General features: G+C 40.7%; 1 protein-coding gene across 1 annotated transcript in view; it reads right to left on the minus strand.

Moving 5' to 3' along the window:
- The window catches only part of LOC126249448 (integral membrane protein GPR155), a 140,470-nt gene that overhangs the window by 117,714 nt on the left and 75 nt on the right, over positions 1 to 22,681 (minus strand). The gene's annotated exons all lie outside the window — the stretch shown is intronic.

Genomic DNA, 22,681 nt, shown 5'->3' on the forward strand with positions numbered 1-22,681 from the left:
GTGCCACCTCCTCAAAGTGTTCCATATAAAGATTTGCGATCCCTGGAGCAAGGGGAGATCCCATGGCCACTCCATCCACTTGTTCACTTGTTCATAACGCTCCCCATTGCACTTGAAGAAGGTGGTCATAAGTGCGTATTCAAAGAGCTTCACTGTTTCAGGCTCGAAGTGCTGATTAAGGAGTACCAAGGCGTCTTGTAGAGGTACTTTCGTGAACAAGGAGGTGACATCGTAGCTCACGAGAAGGTCATCTCTCTGTATTCGGGTGTCCTTCAGTATTCTTACGAAATCTGCAGAGTTTTTCACATGATGACTGCAGTGACCCACCAGTGGTTTTAATAGTGTTGCCAGGTATTTGGCCAGTCCATAACTGTGTGAGTTGATAGTGTCCAGAATCGGCCGTAGAGGCACCCCATCTTTGTGAATCTTGGGCAATCCATACAGGCGCTGTGTCGTTGGCACTCTGGGATACAGCTGTTTCTGCGCTGCCTCTGGCAGATCTGAGTCCTTCAGTAGCACCACGTTTTTCCTGGTCATCGTCGATGTAGGGTCCTTGTTGAGTTTCCTGTAGGCTGTGTCTTGCAGCAGAGAGCAGATTTCCTGTTGGTAGTTGACTGTGCGAATCAGCACCGTCGCATTTCCCTTGTCTGCTGGGAGGACCATGATGTCAGCATCATCCATCAGTGCACGGATAGCCTCTCGCTACGGCGCAGTAATGTTGGCTTTCAGGAGTCGTGACTTGTCGATGATCCTGCAGGTCTCCCTTTGAATCTGCTCAGCTTCCTCCTTGGGTAGGCCCCGGATTGCTTCCTCTATGCTGCTGATGATGTCCCATTTCAGTATGGTCCTTGATACAGGTGCAAAGTTCAACCCTTTCGTGAGGAAAGAAGTTGTGGCTGCATCTAGCACCTTATCTGTCAAATTTACAATAGCTCTGGTGCTATTTGTCACCTTCTGAGAAGATGACGAGTATTTCACTCGTCGAAACGTCGCAGTTTGAAGACACCGCCACCGGGCTGGAAGCCCGAGAACTCTTCGCCAGCTGTATACGCCGGGAAAGCATACATTCACATTGTACCCATTGTTGACTAAAGGAATCCAGTGTGTGAGAATAAGCAGTTATTTATGTGAAAAAGTGCATTTTTAAGGAGAGAATGCAGTTATAAAAAATGATGGCGATCTAGTGTTGAGATTTTTTAGCCTATGTAAAGTAATTATTTCAAGACCACAGGTGTCAAGTTTCTTTTATTCCCTGGCACAGACTGGGCAGTTCTTGCACCAAAATGGATGGTTAGCAGAAAAACTGACAATAGATTATGGTGATATGTAAGTTGTTCATGTGGATCCATGTGGCATTGTCAACATAATGGTTAACTTTCATAAAATAAGGCAATGAGTACAAACCGTTTAAGACAAAAATTATCCCAATTCTTAGCTTTTCACAGCAGATCTGACTGATCAGATCTTGTTGGTTGTTAAGCCACAACAGTTTTCTTGTTAATATTGGGCTCTAAGTTTTTTCTATTGTCACCATTATTGTAATCAGGTGCAAGGTCTCTCAGGCCACAATATTCTGTGTACTAAATTGTCCCCATAGAGCAACAGTATGTGACCTCTTAGCTTTGCATGGCAGAACTAACAGATAAAATCCTCAAAGTTGTTAAGATCAAAAAGATTTTATCCACCAATTATACTATTCAGCTGCTGATTTCTGTTAAACAATAACAGTCACTGTGTACTGTGTGAATGGACGTTCCTTTATAATGTACATTCTGTCGTACAGTGCTAACAGGCACTTGCATATCCAGATAACTTGTAAAAGGGGTGGCTAGCTGGCTGCACATTTCATACGGTTTTGAATTAATGGATATTCCCAATACCCTATCCCATCATTGTGTGGAACAGAATGAATAACTCAATTTCTTGTATCCTATATAGGGACATGATTTGTAATTGCAGACACAAAATATGACCCACATCATAACATTTATCACTAACACTGCCCTGAAAAATGTACATATAGTTCCAGAAGCTTGGAGTATTGATTTTTACTTTAAATGTTGCTACTGACAATAACAATTTCACCTTCCAAAAACATGAACTGGCCAGCCTTTTTGTTTCTTTGTAATTTTAATATTTTAAGATTTATCATAGATGACATACACAAAGTGAGTTTGCTACATGAGGACAACCAGCAGGAAATTATCCCTGAGAGTATAAGGAGCAAAATAGGTCCTATATACATATGGCCAGAAAGGCATTCCAAGAAAGGCACGCCCACTTGAAGGTGGATATAAAAGATCTTTTACGGACATAGAAGATCTTTGACAGAGCAAGTTTCAATGAATGAAAGCATGCATGAGAACATGCCAGATAAGTGAGAATGTTCTGTCTGTACAAGTGTTTTAGCCCTACACTCTACAGGTGGTCAACTATAATCCACACCCACACATTAAGGCTGAGCCGATGCCGATGGTTCGCTGCCACCATTCTGTGGGGATTGTGCAAAGCCTACATGTGAGTGTTGTGAAGGTTGATAATACCATCCCTAGAAAAGGTAGCCTCATCTATTAATAGGATGGATGACAGAACTCCCTGCAGCACAGTGGCCTGTATGACGAAAGAGTGACAAAATCATCACCAAGGAGGCAAGTCAGTAGATAATAAAGCCTGCTTGTGTTTTAAGTGATATGCATAGTGGCAGTGGTTATGGAGAATATTTCACACAGTCATCTGGCTTATCCCTTGCTAGTTGGCAACCTGCCTGGTGTTGACACTAAGATCATGTTCTACAGTGCACAACATCTTATATCTCCACCTTCAAGTGGATGTACCTTCCTTGGAATATATTTCCAGCCTTATGTCCCTACAACTGTTTTTGCTCCTTATTTTCTCTACGATCGTTTCCTGCAGTTTGTCACCATTTAGCAAAATCATCATGTATACAACATGTAACTAACCATCCTAGCATTACATAGATTAAGAAAAAGCAAACTAAATGAAAAATGTTTTCTTAGAGCTAATAAGGTTCAAAAGTAAAGTAATAATAACATGACAATACATTTCCTTCTTAACATCATTTGCATAATTGTCTAGGGCTTATTAAATTATGTTGCAGACATTTTTAAAGCAGTCACTCAAGGACACATTAGGGATGCAAGGCTGGGGCCTCGCAAGGGGGGAGGGTGGGGTAGGGGGTTATGACCTCCTAAATAACTTTTTACTTAAAGTTATTATATTTTTTACATACATCGAATTCAAAATTTTTTGCTAGCTTTCAGACAATAAAATAGCACAAACCTAAGTATCTCAAAAATAGCACGTAATTCTAGAAAATTACAAGCTATGTTTATCACAGGATACTTTTCAGTTGGTTGTCTGAGGGTTTGCCTACCTCAATGGGCTTGCAACTTGACTGGCAGCATAAAACATTCCAGCCACACAAAGGTAACCATTCACAACCCAAACATACTTGGTGCCAACAACAAATCTGACACATTTCATGAGTCCATGGGTAGTGCCATAAACCACAGGAAATCAAGTAAGCCAAGACAGAAGAGGAAAGACTTTCTACTTAGAAAAAATAACGAAAACTGCCTTTCCCAAAAGTAGATTGGAACAACTAAAATAAACAGTATTCCCCGGATTTATATACTTGCATAGCCGTGGTGTGGAGACCTGTGTTCACAACCTTAGTGTTTGTTGAAATACCTATAATTGTGTCTGCACAAATGGCTCTGAGCACTATGGGACTTAACCTCTGAGGTCATCAGTCCCCTAGAACTTAGAACAACTTAAACCTAACTAACCTAAGGACATCACACACATCCATGCCCGAGGCAGGATTCGAACCTGCGACCGTAGCGGTCGCGCGGTTCCTGCCTGTAGTGCCTAGAACCGCTTGGTCACTGCGGCCGGTGTGTCTGCACAGTTCAGTTTCATATCGTGTACATTATGACATTATCAAATATGTGAGAACGCGTTGCTGTTATCGTTCTTAAATCAACTTCATGACACACACACCTCTCAAATTTTCAGAGGAATTCTTTTAAAATAGTTTGTTTCTCTGAACTATGTTACAGCGACGTGATGATGTAAACAAATCATCATCATTATTATGACGACATATCAACAATGAACTAGAATTTAACTCGGACAGCTGTGACAGTGGATGGAAATGGGTGTGACCTTGACAGGATGTTGGTGGGTATGTTTGTAACAGCTCTGTGATGCCGCAGTTAGCATGATGTGACAGTTTGAGTCGGGCCACTGTGTGTGACCAAGAGTTACACAGGACTGTTTCACAGTGCATAGATGTGACACTGTTTACGGCTATGGTAAAGAGGGTAACATTTAAAAGAATGACCTGAGAAACACCATTCTCCTGCTCAAAATGATCTGACTGCACATCACCAACTTGGAACTAAAAATGCACTTAGACAGGAAGGACCATATGAAGACGGGGTGTTGCACAAGAATACTGTGTCTCCAAATAATGTTACTGTGTCCCCAAGTAGTATAATTCTAGCTTATTACATCAGCATAAACAGCTATTGGTTAAGAATTTTCAACAGTCAGCAGATATTTTAACTCTACCCGATTTTAACTCAGTCAATGTGAAATGTCAGCTATCTTTATTGCATCAAAATATTCGAGGACTGAGAAATAAAATTAATGAATTAACTATCTGCATAGATGAATTAGAGTCTTCAAACCCGGCTGACATAATCTGCCTCTCTGAACATCATGTGACCACTGGTATAGAACTTTTGTAGATCAGAAATGGAGAAAGGAGGAGTTGCCACATTCATCAGGAACTGTCATAAATTTAAGAACATAGACATTCATAAATTTTGCCTAGAACAGCATATGGAAGCATGTGCAACAGAAGTAGAATTTCATAAAAATCCTTCATATTATTAAGTGTATATCGAGCACCTGCGGGTAACTTTAATTTGTTTGTAAACCACCTTGAAGCTGTACTGGCCCATTTAACAACCAAAAATAAAGAAATAGTGGTTGCTGGTGATTTCAATGTGGATTTCCTTAAACACTCTCCCAATAAGAACTTATTTTATTTAGTAACACTATCATTCAACTTAATTCCCACTGCAAAGTTCCCCACTAGAGTAGCCAATTGCTCACAAACAACCATTGATAATATATTTATAGAAAAGTCCAATGAACAAAATTATATTACAAAACCAGTAGTCAATGGCCTCTCAGACCATGAGATGCAGTTTCTTCTGCTAAATGTTAATGCTGAACAGGATATAAAATCTGTTAAATCTGAGCTCAAGAGGGTAATCAATAAGCCAAAAATTGATTATTTTAGAACACTCCTCAGAGACATTCACTGGACTGATGTTTACAGTGCTCAGGGCATGCATGAAAAATATAACACTTTTGCTAATAAAGTGCTTACCTTATTCGAACATTGTTTTCCCCCAAAACTTACCTAGGTTAGAGCAAAGTCTACAAAGAAGCCATGGATTACTCAAGGAATAGAGGTATCTTGTAAAACAAAAAGAAAACTGTATCTGTCAATCCGAATCAGTCCCGATGTTGATGCTATAGCACATTACAAGAAATACTGCAAAATATTACAGACTGTAATACAGACGTCAAAGCAAATATATTTCAAGGAAAAGATAGTCATATCAGATAACAAAATAAAGACAATATGGGATATAGTGAAGGAGGAGACTGGTAGAACCAGACATAAAGAGGAACAAATAGCATTAAGAGTAAATGATACACTGGTGACAGATGTGTATAGTGTTGCAGAACTTTTTAACAAACATTTTATACCTGTTATTGAAAAGATGGGATTGTCAGGTTCAGTAGATGCTGCTATGGAATACCTCAGACCAGACATTTCAAGTAACTTCCATAATATGAATTTGACCCTCACTACCCCAACAGAAATAATGTCCATCATAAAATCTTTAAAATCAAAAACATCTAGTGGGTATGATGAAATATCAACCACGTTAATTAAAGAATGTGATTCTGAGCTAAGTAACATATTAAGCTATCTGTGTAACCAGTCTTTATCAGTGGAATATTTCCTGAATGGTTGAAATATGCTGAAGTTAAGCCACTGTTTAAGAAGGGAGATAAAGAAATAGCATCAAATTTCCGTCCAATTTCACTGTTTCCAGCATTCTCAAAAATTTTAGAAAATGTAATGTACAGTCGGCTTTATAACCATCTTATCTCAAATAACATACTGTCAAAGTCACAGTTTGGATTTCTAAAGGGTTCTGATACTGAGAAGGCTATCTACACTTACAGTGAAAATGTGCTTAATTCATTAGACAAAAAATTGCAGGCAGCTGGTATATTTTTTGATCTGTCAAAGTAAATTAGAATATTATAGTGTAACAGGAAATGCTGCAAAATGGTTCAAATCCTATATCTCTGGCATGAAACAAAGGGTGTTATTAGGAAAGAGACATCTATCAAGCTATCAGGCATCATCCAACTGGGAAATAATTACATGTGAGGTCCCTTACTTTCTCTTGTGTACATCAGTGACCTTTCATAAGTAACATTACCAGATGCCAAGTTCGTTTTGTTTGCCGATGATACAAACATTGCAATAAATAGCAAATCAAGTGTAGTCTTAGGAAGATCAGCTAATAAAATATTTGTGGACATTAATCACTGGTTCCTAGCCAATTCTTTGTCACTAAACTTTGAAAAAACACACTACATGCAGTGCAGAACTTGTAAGGAGTTTCCCACGAGTATATGTCTAACATACGATGACAAGAAGATAGAAGAAGTGGACAGTGTTAAATTCCTGGGATTACAGCTTGATAATAAATTCAACTGGGAGGAGCACACCACAGAACTGCTGAAGCGTCTTAACAAATCTCTATTTGCAATGTGAATTGTGTCAGACACAGGGGATATAAAAATGAAAAATCTGGCATACTATGCTTACTTTCATTCCATAATGTCATATGGGATTATTTTTTGGGGTAATTCATCAAGCCAAGCTAAAGTTTTCCGGGCACAAAAAAGTGCAGTAAGAGTTATATGTGGTGTGAACTCAAGAACATCCTGCAGAAGCCTGTTTAGGGAACTAGGGATACTAACTACTGCTTCCCAATATATTTATTCCTTAATGAAATTTGTCATTAAAAATATATCATTTTTTCAAACCAACAGCTCAATTCATGGAATCAATACTAGAAATAAGAATAATCTTCACAAGGATTTAAAGTCACTTAGTCTTGTACAAAAAGGTGCGCATTATTCAGAACACACATATTCAATAACTTGTCAGCAGCTATAAAAAGCTTAACAACCAATGAAATTCAGTTTAAGAGAAGCCTAAAGGATTTATTGGTGGCCAACTCCTCCTACTCCATTGATGAATTCCATGTGGGAAAAATATATCTAAAAACAAAGATGCTGTAACTTACCAAACGAAAGTATTGGTACGATGATAGAGACAAAAAACACACAGACACACATACAAATTACAAGCTTTCGCAACCCATGGTTGTTTCATCAGGAAAGAGTTGTGTTTGTGTGTTTTTTGTCTATATCAACATACCAACCCTTTCGTTTGGTAAGTTACAGCATATATATATATATATATATATATATATATATATATATATATATATATATATATATATATATATATATATATATATATACTTCTGCACAATTTCAGTGCAGTAATGTGTTCATTGTAAATAAGTATTATAGTAGTTGTATTACATGTTTATTACCTTATAAATAAATAAAAAAACTTTTTTATTTTAAATTCAGTGCATTAGTATTTGTAAAATGACTCTTTCAGATAGTGTTCATTAAAAAATTACGATCATTCCACTTGGGACCTGTGGAATGGTACATTAGCTTATTTGTTTTAGTTGTAAATAATTGTCATATATTGTTGTTTTTCTGACATGTTCTACATCCTGGAGGACCTCCTCACCATGGGTCAATTGGAATGAAAGTAAATCTAATCTTATCTAATCTAATCTGTTGTATGTCTTAGTCATATCACGTAATATACCAAGACAGTGATGTTTACGTAGAAAAGCCTATGAATAGTCACCTCTACTACAGTCAGACAGTCGACAGTGGAATGAAATCTCCGGAATCCACATTGAGAGCACCTAAGGACTTTCCTGGTATCTAACAACCCGACCAGATGATGGTTAAACATTCACTCCATGACCCTTGCTGCACAGTTCATTAAGGCAAGGGACTGCCTGTATTGAGGATGCACATCTCCTGAGACATTGCGAGGTTCTCTAAGAGTTGAGCCCTAGGCCAAGTACGCTCAAGTCCCATAGTACATTATGGACATTGAAATCGCCCAGTAGGAGAAATAGGCAGGAGAGTTGTTCAATAAGGTCTGTGAGAGCCTCGGTGACAAGGGACTGGTGATGCTTACCAGTTCCCAACTCAGGAACACTAGGGTCATCAAGCCCATACCCAGCAAAAAAATGCTGAGCCCCCAAGGGTGATAGTGATGAAACAAATAGGATCATTATACAGGAAGCAAAACACGGGATGTTACACAAATTTCTAAGAGAACGCCCACCCAATTTTTCAAGGACTTGGCTGATGCCATAGGCATAACTACAGCACAGTAACGAGAGTCCTTGATAGGTGAAGTGCCTTTTCTACTGACGTGAAGGGCTGTCATTGTGGAAGTTTGGGTTATGTATGAAGAGATTTTGACAACCACAATGTAAGAGATGTGGGAATGTGGGACACTGACACTGAGATTGCAGAATTAAAGGACATAATGGGAAAGGACAGAATGTAAATAACCAACCGTTAAACAACAATGGGAGCTCCAAGTCCACCAAGCAGTGCACCTAGTGAAATTAAATGCTACAAAAATGTATGCATAGGTGTGATGTGGTGTAGTAGACAGAAAGGAACACAGATTTGTTAGACACAGGTGCTCAAGTGTCTTGGCAAGTCTGGGCCTCATGTGAAAGAGGCAGTTCAACTCTCCTTGGTATAAATTATGTGGAGTTGGAGATAATGATATACAGTCACTGACTTACACAGAGTAGAGGTTTCAGGAGGGAAAAAAAGTGATTCCAGAAAAATAAGCATGTTTCCAACATACATCTACATCTACATCTACATTTATACTCCGCAAGCCAACCAACGGTGTGTGGTGGAGGGCACTTCACGTGCCACTGTCATTACCTCCCTTTCCTGTTGCAGTTGTGCATGGTTTGCGGGAAAAACAACTGCCGGAAAGCCTCCGTCGAATCTCTCTAATTTTACATTCGTGATCTCCTCGGGAGGTACAAGTAGGGGGAAGCAATATATTCAATACCTTATCCAAAAACTTACCCTCTCGAAACCTGGACAGCAAGCTACACCGCGATGCAGAATGCCTCTCTTACAGAGCCTGCCACTTGAGTTTGCTAAACATCTCCGTAATGCTTACCAAATAACAGTGTGACGAAACGCGCCGCTCTTCTTTGGATCTTCTCCATCTCCTCTGTCAAGCCGACCTTTTACGGATCCCACACTGATGAGTATAGGTCGAACGAGTGTTTTGTAAGCCACCTCCTTTGTTGATGGACTACATTTTCTAAGGACTCTCCCAATGAATCTCAACCTGGCACCCGCCTTACCAACAATTAATTTTATATGATCATTCCACTTCAAATCATTCCGTACGCATACTCCCAAATATTTTACAGAAGTAACTGCTACCAGTGTTTGTTCCACTATCATACAATCATACAATAAAGGATTCTTCTTTCTATTTATTCGTAATACGTTACATTTGTCTATGTTAAGGGTCAGTTGCCACTCCCTGCACGAAGTGCCTATCCGCTGCAGATCTTCATTGCATTTCGCTGCAATTTTCTAATGGTGCAACTTCTCTGTATACTACAGCATCATCTGTGAAATGTATGAATGCAGAGTCTCGCGGCGATAAAATTGAATAAAATGTTCTCAGGTTTCCAACCACGTCAATTGGTTAAAACTACACGAGCTTTCAGCCAAGCACTCCTTAGCCATTGTCAAGTGTTATGACTGCCAGTGGGCTGTTGGTGCGCCCTTATATACGCTAGCTGCCGGCTGTGACGTCACTGGTGCCCGTGACATTGCCATATATGGGCATGTTTTGAGTCGGCGTTCGATTTGCCCTCTTCAACCACGTGATCGCTGGATCCCATGCAGCACTGAGCTGTAAGCCACTGTCTCTATTCAGCGTGTTTGCGGTAACTTTTATTTTAATAGCTTCCTGTATTAAACTGTCCCAGAAGCCGTTAGTGCGAGCCACGACAGAGGTATCGTCAAATTTTATGTGGTGACCGTTTTCTAACGCATGCTCAGCTAACGCAGATTTCTCTGGATAGTGTAGGCGATAATACCTCTCATGTTCTTTCCTGCGTTGTTCCACAGTGCGCAGCTTGTGCTCTTTGCAACTCTGCAATGCTATGGCCTGCTACATGAACTACACCAATCTTTCTTCTACATCCACCCACACTAGTGTTTTTTATCAGGTTTCTGGACTACTTTGAAATCAAACTTACTCAATTTTAAAACCCACCATGTAAGTGTACTCAATGAATTCCTCAATACCAACAACCACTTCAAAGCTGTGTGATCTGCTAACACGTCAAATTTTTTGTAATACAAATAACAGCAAAAGTGTGTCCTGCCTTATAGCTTCTCTGTGGTTGCAGAATAGTTCCTCTCTGCTGTGTTCAATTACTGTGATGCTTAAGTGATTGGATGTTCACTAACCTGTACTTCTTGACTTAAAACACTACCTATTGCATGATTTCTAGTGTCACATGATAAAATGAATTCTTTCACATAATGTGGAAAGACCAAAACAGAACTATTCAATAATTCTTTTAATGGAAAACGCAGGATGGAATGTAACAATAGTATGAAAAGGAAAATTGCCACTCACCATATAGTGGAGATGCTGAGTCGCAGATAGGCACACCAAAATGACTGTCACAAATAAAGCTTTCGTCCAGTAAGGCCTTTGTCAAAAATAGACGACTGACACACACACACACACACACACACACACACACACACACACACACACACAAATGCTCAGTTTCCTGAGACTGCAGTCATGGGAGTAAGGTTGCATTTGTGTGTGTGTGTGTGTGTGTGTGTGTGTGTGTGTGTTTTTGACAAAGGCCATACTGGATGAAAGCTTTATCTTTGCCCAGACTTGGGAAGGTGACATATGGCACTCAATGGTCGAGATGTATCTCTCCCAACACTCCTGTTTCCGCCTTTTAGTAAGCTGGCGAACACGGCATGGAGCCATTTAAAGGCTATGAGGTGCTCCAGGGAAGGGTGCCGCTTATGCCCCTGTAGAGCTTGCCGACGCTCCTTAATTGCCTCAGGGACTTCTGGTGACCACCAATGGACTGTCTTTCACTGGGGGGCACCCTAAAGAACAAGGGATTGCATTTTCTGCCGCAGAAACGATCGTTGTAGGCAACTGCTCAACCACCACATCAATGTTATCATGTGCGGGAGATTCAACGGGGACAGCAGAGGTGAAGGCTACCCAGTCTCCCTTGTTTAAAGCCCATCTGGGCAGGCGTCTATGAGCCTGACGCAGGGGCAGTGACAGGAAGATGGGGAAGTGGTCACTAACACACACGCCGTCATGTGCTCTCCAATAGATAGGTGAGAGAAAGCCAGGACTGCAAACCGAGAGATCAATGGCCAAATGTGTGCTATGTGCCAAACCGCAATGTGTGGGGACACATGTATTTAAGAAGCAGAGGTCAATTTGTGACAGTAAATTTTCGACATCTCTGCCTCGGCCAGTAAGCATGGTGCCACCCCACAAGGAGTTATGAGTGTTAAAATCTCCCAAAAGTAGGAAAGGTTTAGAGAGTTGATGAATCAGTGCAGCCAATGCGTTCTGGGGTACTCCACCATCTGGAGGAAGATATACGTTGCAGACAGTTATTTTCTGCGACATGCTTATCCCGACAGCCACAGCTTCAAGAGGGGTTTGAAGGAATACTGTGTCACTGCATACTGAGTTCAGGACATAGACACAAACTCCACCTGACACTCTATTATAGTCACTACGGTTCTTGTAATATCCCCAATATCTGCGGAGGGCAGGGGTCCGCATTGCCGGGAACCAGGTTTCCTGGAGGGCAATGCACAAAACAGGTGTAAAACTTAAAGAGTTGCCGTAGCTCAGACAGGTGGTGGAAAAAAACGCCGCAATTCCACTGGAGCATCAACATTATCGTAAGGCTGGGAAGTCATGAAGCATGCAAGGAGGCAGGTTATGCCTCAGGGTCACCTACTGCCACCGATTCAGTATTTGTAGCCATTTGATATGGTGGATGAGGCATCAGTGAGATCCAGGTCCGTAGGGAACGCTAAGATCTCCACCGCATCCTCAGATGTGGAAATGGTAGGGAGTGGTGGTGTTGGGGCCACCAGAGGGTACTGTTTCTTAGCAGACTTCTTCTTAGTTTGCTTGCTCTCTCACTTCTCTTTAGGAGCTTGTTGGGAGGACTTCTCTGAAGCAGTTTCAGGCACAGAGGAAGACCATGAAGCTCTTGGTCCAGCAGCTTTTGGCTCCTTGAGCCACTAGCGAGTGTCCACCGTGGCATTAGTGGAGACCTTGGAAGAGAGGGCCCCAAGGGACCTCTTCCACACGAGAGGAGCCAGAAGAGGCTGTTGCTTCTCTGGCAAGGGGGAGGGGACCAATGTCCCCTGCATTTGGGGGGGGGGGGGGGGGCTTGCTCCCGAAGTAGGTCATTTGGGAGCAACGGAGGAAGATTTGCCCCCTGCCACCAAGGGGACAAATGTATTCTGGTGGCCCGGAGGGCACACTGTTCGTGGCACAGAGTGAGGAACCACTGGAACATGGGATAGCAATGGTGTCATAGCTCCAGCATATGCTGACATCAGCCGAATGGGGTGTAATCTTTCGAATTTACGTTTAGCCTCTGTGTAAGTCAACTGGTCCAGGGTCTTTTACTCCATGATTTTCCGCTCCTTTTGGAGTACTGGGCAGTCTGGTGAGCAGGGGAGGTGGTGTTCTCCACACTTGATGCAAGTGGGAGGTGGCGCACATGGAGTATCTGGGTGCAGTGGACATCCACAGTCTCGACATGTGGCACTGGAAGTGTCACAGGAAGACATGTGCCTGAACTTCCAGCACTTAAAGCACCGCATAGGGGGAGGGACGTATGGTTTAGCGTCACAGTGGTAAAACATCACCTTGACCTTTTCAGGCAATGAATCACCCTCAAAGGCAAAGATGAAGGAACCAGTAGCAACACTGCTGTCTTTGGATCCCCTGTAAATGCACTGGATGAAATGAACACCCCACCATTCTAAATTGGCGAGGAGCTCATTGTCAGACTGCAAGAGGAGGTCACGATGGAAAATAATCCCCTGGACCATGTTGAGGCTTTTATAGGGAGCAACAGAAACAGGAATATCACCCAGCTTGTCACAGGCGAGTAACTCTTGGCATTGGGCTGGGGACATTGTCTGAATCGAAACTGCGCAGTTTCGCATCTTGCACAGCGCTGTCACTTCTCCAAACTTATCCTCAAGGTGTTCAATGAAAAATTGAGGCTTCGTAGGTAGAAAGGAGTCCCCACCAGTTCTTCTGTAGACTAAAAACCAAGGCAAATATGGCTCTCTCTGTTTGGTAGCCCTACGTTCCTCCCATGGTGAAGCGGTGGAGGGAAACGATTTAGGGTCATACCTGCCGGCATTGTATTCGATCTTGCCCTTCTTAGAGACTGCTGGCGCCATACGGTCACCAGCAAGAGATGACTTAGTCTGCTTCATTGTGGGTCATCTGCCCTAATGCCACCTACTCCGATCAGGGGCTCTCCCCACAGGCGCCACCCAGCCACAGCAAAGGCCAACTGGCATTATGGCAGTTGCCGGGAGTCTTGATGCCCCAGGAAGACAGGCATCTACTCCTTGGCATACGTGGGGAGTTTACAGCTCAGGCATCAGCAGTGCGATCCCTGTGTTGTCAGGGGGCTACCACCAAATGGGTACATGATGGCTCCACCACAACGGACTGGGAAATCCAATATTGTCATGGGGGGAAAAGGGGACAGGAGACAAAAGAAGAAGATGACATACCCTGGAAAGTGTCCTCACTCAAATAGTTGAATCGCAGATGGAGATGCAAAGCCGTGACAAGAGATTCAGGAGATCGAATCTAAGGGTACTATGGATAACTCATGCACCACATAAGTTGTATCCTTCCCCACGTGGACCGCGCTTCTGTAGAATTTTGAAAGTGGCAGGTCAAACCATGGAATGGGACCTGAACTTATAGAGCCAAAAAGTGAGAGACTCCTTTAGTTGCCTCTTACGACAGGCAGGAATACCTCGGGCTAATTCTAACCCCTGGACCCGCAGGGGGTGGCCTGGTGTCATGGCGCATCATCATCCATACAAATTCCATCATTGTTTGGAAACACGGTGGGAGTTGGGGGGTGGGAGATCTTGCCCAGCGATCAGTGCTGAGGCCACTCCTGTTCTTTATTTATATAAATGATATGCCTTCTAGTATTACAGGTGATTCCAAATAGTTCTGTTTGCTGATGACACTAGCTCGGTAGTAAAGGATGTTGTGTGCAACATTGGCACTGTTTCAAATAGTGCAGTGGACATAAGTTTACGGCTTATAGAAAATAAACTAATGCTAAATCACAGTAAGACTCAGTTTTTTGCAGTTTCTAATATACAATTCAACAAAACTTGACACGCTAATTAGACAGAATGGCCATAAGACCAGTGAGACTGAACAACTCAAATTTCTAGGTGTTCAAACAGATAGCAAACTGTTGTGGAAAGTCCATGTTCAGAATCTTGTTCAAGGACTGAATGATGCCATTTTCACTATTTTGAGTAGTATCTGAAGTAAGTGATAGTTTGAAATAAAAAGTAGTCTACTTAGCTTATTTTCATTCGCTTATGATGTACGCTATTATATTTTGGGGTAACTCTTCCCGTTCTCAGAGGGTATTTTTGGCTCAGAAATGGGCAGTTCAGGCAAAAAGTGGTGTAAGTTAATGCTTTCAAATCTAAACAGAAAGTTTCCTCATGGGTCAACCCTCCTATTCTGTTGGGGAGTTCCTAGAAAAATTAAGCTAATTCCTATGTTACATTGTTGATCATGGTTATACAAACTTATAGTTTGTCATCTTTTTAGGATGCATAAACACTTTATTTCATCTATCATTACTCATCTGTTGTAATTTAATGTTCTGACATGTTCCACGAGCATGGAGATTTGCTCCCCAATTTGGTCCTATGGAATTAGAAGTGCAAAATAAAAAACAAACACAACATTCAAAAACCATAAACACACAGGCATATCGTCATACAAGGTGGTTTATGGTCACAGCCACTTTGCCACTTGAAGTAATCAAGTCAAAGTTAGGAATAACGATGAACCAGTGCAAAATTTCCAGAGAACATTGAAAGAAGTGTGGGAAGAACTAATACTAAGACTACTTAGGATCACAACAGAGTGGAACAACACAATGCTAAATTACCAGAATATCATGTCGGGCAGTGGGTGATTCCGACAGGACCATACACCCCAAAGAGTACAACAACAAAAATTGTCACTTGGTACCAAGGTCCATTACTGAGATGACCACACCAGTGAAGGTCAAACTGGAGTTACAAATGCGTACGACTCTCATGCATGTTGGTGGTATTCATTCTTTTCGGGTTGCACCAAGTTAGTTGCCACCAGTAACGGTCGCACTTTGTCAAAGTGGGGAGGGAGTTAGAAGAAAAGGGTGAAACCTGGCACACTTGCACAAACTGCAAACACAATTAAATATGCATTAAGATCACAAAAGAAGCAGTAGTATATTAAGATGTTCATGTTTCTATTTGTATCTATGGTGTCGTGATAATTTGGAGGTTGTTATGTTACAAAGGAAGTCAGCTGATACAAGTAGAGCTATTTTTTTTTATTTTGTGGAGAATATGATTATAGGTATCATTTGTAGACAACAGATTTGGATCGAGGAAGGGGGAATGATTAGATCTTCCTTCTTCCAGGTGACATCACCAGCTAGGATGAGAGTGAGTGGGTGGGGGGGGGGGGGGTGCATCATAGTCCTGGCACAGTGCTACATCTCTACAGCTGCAAGGGTATGAGCACATTGCAGGACCAATCAATGGAGGGAGGGGTACTTTCCTTCAGACATGAAGACATCATTCTAGCCAACATCTACATCTACATACATACTCCGCAAGTCACCATATGGTGCATGGTGGAGGGTACCTTGTACTACTACTAATCAATTCCTTTTCTGTTCCATTTGCATTTGCAAATAGAGTGACGGGAAAAATGGCTGCCTATATGCCTCATTATGAGCCCTAATTTCCATTATCTTCGTAGTCCTAATGCGAAATGTACATTGAAGGCAGTAGAATCGTTCTGAAGTAAACTCTAAATTCTGAATCTCCATATTTTCTCAATAGTGTTCCACAAAAAGAACAACATCTTCCCTCACAAAGCATCTCCATAATACTTGTAGGTTGATCAAATCTATCAGTAACAAATCTAGCAACCCGCCTCCTAATTGTTTTCATGTCTTCCTGTAATCTGACCAGGTGAGGATCCCAAACACTCAAGCAGTACAGAGGAATTGGTCCCATTAGTGTCCTATATGTGGTTTCTTTTACAGATGAACCACACTTTCCTAGAATTTTCCCAATAAACTGAAGTCTACCATTTGCCTATCCTACACAATTCTCACATACTTGTTCCACTTCATATAGCTTTGAAACATAATGCCCAGATATTTAAACAACGTAATTGTGTCAACTAGGACACTACTAATGCTGTATCCGAGCACTACGGGTTTGTTTTTCCTACTCATCCACAATAACTTATAATTTTCTACATTTAGAGCTAGCTGCCATTCATCACACCAACTAGAAATTTTGTCTAAATTATCTTGTATCCACCTACAGTCACTCAACTTCAACACTTCACAATACACAACAGCATTATCACCAAACAACTACAGATACCGTTATTATGGAAAAGGGCGTTAATTTCATGTCTGAGTTGAAATACTTTTGTAGACCCCTAAGGATTTATACATTATGAATCAATACATTCCATCCAAGTTATGTGGATAGCCAGCTCAATAACTGGGACAAGATGCTGCCCCACTTAGTAGCCACCTATAACTCAAACTTTTAAGTGTATATGAATGGAAAATTACACCCACTTTCGTACTGGAGCAACCTTCACGGAAGGAAGTGTTTCTTCAATGAGCACCTCTGTCAACTGACCCAAAGCTATCAGGAAGCAGGGGCAGAGAGATACGAGCAATTTAGAACTGTGCAGGTGGGAACTCTCCCTGCAATATATCATACATTCCCATAACCTCCAGCCTCAACCTTCACTAGTCCCTGTTGTTCACCTACTATCCCCTTTCCTGTTCCGACTACAGCACTACACGACCTTCTGTTCCACTGACGCACCCACCAATCTTTTTTCCCTTTCTCTACTTCTATCCTTTTCCACTCCTCTCCTCCTCCCCCCTAGATACCCGACTCCACCTCGCAGCCCTTTCCTGCACCCACCATGTCCCTGCATGCTCTCACAAGCAACACTACACCTACCCCTACCCCCATCCTGCTATCCCTCCACCTCCCTGCCCCACATGCCTTCTTACCCCCCCCCCCAATCACCACATACTCCAATGTGTGTGTGTGTGTGTGTGTGTGTGTGTGTGTTATTCATAGTATCCTTTTATGTTTGTTCGAAAGCTATGCATAATATGTTGGAGCTAGTGAGCTATCATAGCTGAGATGCATTTGGTAGCTTTATCATCTGCTACAATAGGATGGTTGCCTTTGCATAATTTAGATAGTAGATTAAAGTCAGAGTAGTATGTGTCAGGAGGGGTAAGGAGTTATACAGAGGCATTTGTTGGATCTTGTGGAGGTCCTAGTGTCTTCTCACATTTCTGTAGTTCAGTCTGAATGGAAGGAATGGAGTTTCTATGACTTCACAATACGCTCTGATTAATTTTTCTGAAAAATATTACCATTTTCATGACTGAAAACTGTCTATCATTTACGAATAGGCCTGGAGGTAAGATGATGTTCTTTTTGTGAAACACTACTGAAAAAGTTTAGAGAATGGGCATTGGCAACAGACTGCAGAACAATAAAATTCTATTACCACTAACATACATCTCGTATAAGAAGCATGAAGACAAGACAATAGAATATAGGTGCATGTCTGAAAGAACAGACACTGTTGATGATCCACAGCTGTACGAAATATTTCGGAATTAATTCACTGACTGTAAATTCCTTTACATCAGCTGTATTAGGTATACTATCCAATAATGACATGTGAAAATTTGTGTCAGAGCAGGACTCAAACCCACATTTCCATTTTTTGCGAGCAGCCGCCTAACTACGAACAAAAATATATGCTACCAATCACGTTATGATAGGATGTCAGAGAGTTAAAAAAAGGAAATATTAAACTTTTGTTCATTTTCACAACCATATGATATTGTTTCAAAGAAAAGTCAATTGCTGCTAAAAGAAATTTCTGTGCAAACAGCACTACTTAGTATTCCATTTCAGTGTATTACAGCACCATAACACAATTAAAATGACCTAAGGTATCCTACAGTGAATATATTCCCAATACAAACGAAACGATTTCTACTTCAATTTGAAAAACTGTTGTTAGCCATTAAACCCTCAATTTTTGTTGAAGTCTTAGTGATAATGTCAATTACAGGACAACTTTATAATCCTAATTAAGGGTGGGTTCACAAGACTCAGAGTGTTCCATTGCCTTGTGTTCCCTGAATGGGTGAATGGGTGCAGCTGTTAAACATCTTCATGTTCTCAACCCCAAGTCTCATACACAAGTAGATATACTGCAATGCTAGAGTACCAGTATTCTCCTCAGTGAATAGAGGCATACATGAGCTTCATAAATTAGTACCATGTATTGCATGGCTGGTTCACTTTTTGCCTTAAAAATTTTCTCTGTGCATGAAATGAAGGCAGACAAAGAAATAAGTTTCCATTATCACTGGTGCTACCTTTGAGCAATATTTTAATTGCTAAGATAAGCTTGTGCAAGATGTTACGATTATTCACTTTCACAAAAACTTACAATCTACCTCCAGTCCAATAAATCTGGTGTCTCCTTCTTAGTTAAACATAGCATCTTTTTATGAAAGCTGAGTGTTTGTGTGCAGAAACTCACGTGTAAAAAACATGAGGTACTGTTTTGGGTCAATAGAAGCATCAGATTCCATCTGTCTGCTTTGACCCATGACATAATGGTATTGTGGCATGTGATGACATTACGCCATGGAGTTTTTGAGTTGGTTGTGTTTGTAGATGTCGTGTTGTTGTATTGTTCGGTGCCCTCTGGTGGTGGATGTGGACGTGCTGAATTTAACATGTGGTACTGGGTTCATATGAGTTTTAGTTGTCATCGTGCTAATGTGGTTTTGAGTTTAGGTAGTTGGTATGGTAACATAGGTTGAGAAAGTGTTTTCAGTGAGCTAGTAAGGTTTTTTTTTTCTTTCTTTATGTGTTTGGCATTTTTGTTAGGTCTGATTAGTTTGATGTTTTTTGTGCAGAAAGAAGTCTGATTTCTTTAATCGCCTTTTTGTTAGGTACGTACATGACAGTAAAGTTCATGAGTGTATCATTATGTACGGAGATGCGTGATAATATGTCTGTCAAACAGTTTCTGCAAATGTTTGGACTTATTTCTGAATATGTTAGGTGTCACGTCCGTGGCAACAGCATAAGGTTGGCGAGACAGTTCCAGCGGCATGGGACAGAGACATATATATGTGGCATTGTCCATGTGAGTGAGAGAGAGAGAGAGAGAGAGAGAGAGAGAGAGAGAGAGAGAGAGAGAGAGAGAGAGAGAGTGTGTGTGTGTGTGTGTGTGTGTGTGTGTGTGTGTGTGTGCGCGCGCGCACTCGCTATGTTTTGGTTTTATTCTATAGTAATTGTGAAATTTTGTTGTTGTATATATTTATGGTAGGTCAGTTGTGGTTTAATTGGTGTAGTGAATATAGGGTATTTGGGCTTTTGAGTTGTTGGGGTTTTGGTTCCACTTTTCATAGTTGTAGATGTTGGTTTTTTGTTATCGATAGCTGTGGTTGAGTTATATAGGTCAAGGGAAATCTTTGATTCTACCTTTTGGGGTTGTAGATGCCAGTTTTTGGTATCTGTAGCTGTGGTTGAGTTATATAGGTCAAATAAAGTGTCCAATTCCTATGGTTTTGTTGGTGTAGCAGAATTCTGTAAATTATTATTTTTTTATATTATTTGTTTTGGGATGGGGCAGTGTTCTTTTATTCTTGTATATTTATCTTGTCCACACCCTAAACCCCAAATTTTTGATAGTTGTCCGGTTAGTTTTATTTTATTTTAGGAGTGAGGCATTATTGTGTCATTTTTATTTGTGTTCTTGTTTGTTGGCATGTTTATGTAGTGATGTCCATGTCGTCATTTTGTATACGCTGGAAGTAGCTGTTTCCGGCATACTGATGATGTCATGGGTCAAAGCACATGGGTGGAATCGGACACTGCAATTAAGAGTCAGCCTGTTAGTTGTGAGCAAAGTGTAGCTAATTCCCAGAACCACCATCAGTGGATTCACAGGGCTTATATGATATGGAAACTAGTTAAATGTCCTGGATCTAATTCCATATGTTCCAAATTACTGTAGGCCACACAGTAAAAAGATATCCAGTGTCCAAAGTACTTTATCAACACAGTCCACTATCTCGTGTTAGAAGGGGTACATGGCATGGTCAGCATCACTTCACTACAACTGTAAATAATGATCATGGATAACCTATGAGAGTTGCAAACAAATGCTAGATATCATGGTTACAATATATACAACTGTACAGCATTATATGTAGGAGGGCTAAAAAGGCTACAGAGAAATACATGCTAAACCAGAATCACAATTAACACCACATTGCCAGGCTGAATATAAGATTGAAAAAAAGAAACAAAATTTAAAGCTTATGTTTTACCTGTCGTTAGTAAGTTTTTGTAAACCAACTTGGTGCAGCAAGGAATATATATTAAAGTTTGTATGACTGAACACTGTCAAATGGAGGTGGTGTAAATGGAACCATTGAATAGTACAATATATGCCAAGAGATTTGACCAGTGACACATTCAATCAGTGAAGCAACCATGAGGTCATACAATCACATATATTATAACCATAAGAGTATTGGAACCCCACAAGGATACAGGTGTTTTGGGCAGGAATGTTTTTTCCACAGTGAGCAGGAATATTTATTGGGAATGTAAATATGGGTCAACTGAACCTACCAATATTAGATATCACTTTCATTCCATGACAATGATGATGGGGTGTGACGTCATATTTGCACAAACAGAAAGAGAACAGAACAATGACTGTATTTCTTTTGTGTCTATATTAGTGCTCGGAATATGGATTGTGGGAGCAGACGTATCTGTAGCATAGCTCACAACCTAAGTTATATTGGAAGGTGACAGTTTTGTTATGAGTTGGTGAAGCCAATGATCATGAATGCGAAATTTTAGAAATGAGGAGATATTCACCTGTAGCATAGCTCAAGGTCTAGGCTATGCAGGAAAGTAGCCTGACAGTAATTGGTAAAGCATGATCAAAAAAACAATTAATCCATATGCTATACCACAGATAACTCTGTCATAACAACAATCATTTTTAAAAAGTGCTTGTTTTTGTGACACATTTCTTGGCTTCATCAACACACAAACTGTCACATGCCCATCTCACCCAGACCTCATATAATGACATCACTGGCAAATGCAAGATGACTGTAATGTAAACTTCAATACATTTTAAAATACACAACACCTAGCGTGCATGTATATGGAATAGATTAATGCTGCATGAAGTTTTAAATAAATTGAGAATGTAATGTATTTGTGACAGAAGTTGTAAGCAGTAATTAATATTAATATTTTCTATGAGTACAATACCACAGTGCAAAATGACCACAGGAAAAACAAACAAACAAATGTAACTGTATAACAGGCAGATAGTGTGGGCATGGTCCATCAAACACACAAACAACACAATTATAAATTAAGATAGAACCATTAAGGCGTCAGAATGTAAGCTTCATATGGGTCACTGCTGTATCTACCTTTTAAAAAAACTATACTTACACTTGATTGGTGTAGTGAAAATAATGAGCATACATGCAACACAACACATAACTAGTATAAATAAGCAATTACTTTTGTTTGAAGAAATAGTACATCTTTACTAAAGGAATGGGAATCTGAGTTACTCAAATGTGTAAACACGGTCTGTCCCCAGGGTAGGGGGGGGGGGGGGGGGGGGGGAGAAAGAACAACCAAGTTTCAACTCACATGACACTTGCCCAGATGTTTCTCAAAAACCTATGCCTAGCCCGCTACCTTCCTTAAGAAGTAAGACCTCGAAGTCACTTAGTCTTCCGAATGTTTTCCTGACATGAGGCAGATATCAAGAACTCTGACGCTTTGTTGGTACACCAAAACACTTCATTGACATTAAAATATCTTAAATGCACCACTAACAACTGTGGTGTCACGAGGAATAAAATTCACCAATATATTTTTAATAGTAAAC

This window comes from Schistocerca nitens, chromosome 3, assembly GCF_023898315.1.
Source record: "Schistocerca nitens isolate TAMUIC-IGC-003100 chromosome 3, iqSchNite1.1, whole genome shotgun sequence".
NCBI classification, from domain to species: domain Eukaryota; kingdom Metazoa; phylum Arthropoda; class Insecta; order Orthoptera; family Acrididae; genus Schistocerca; species Schistocerca nitens.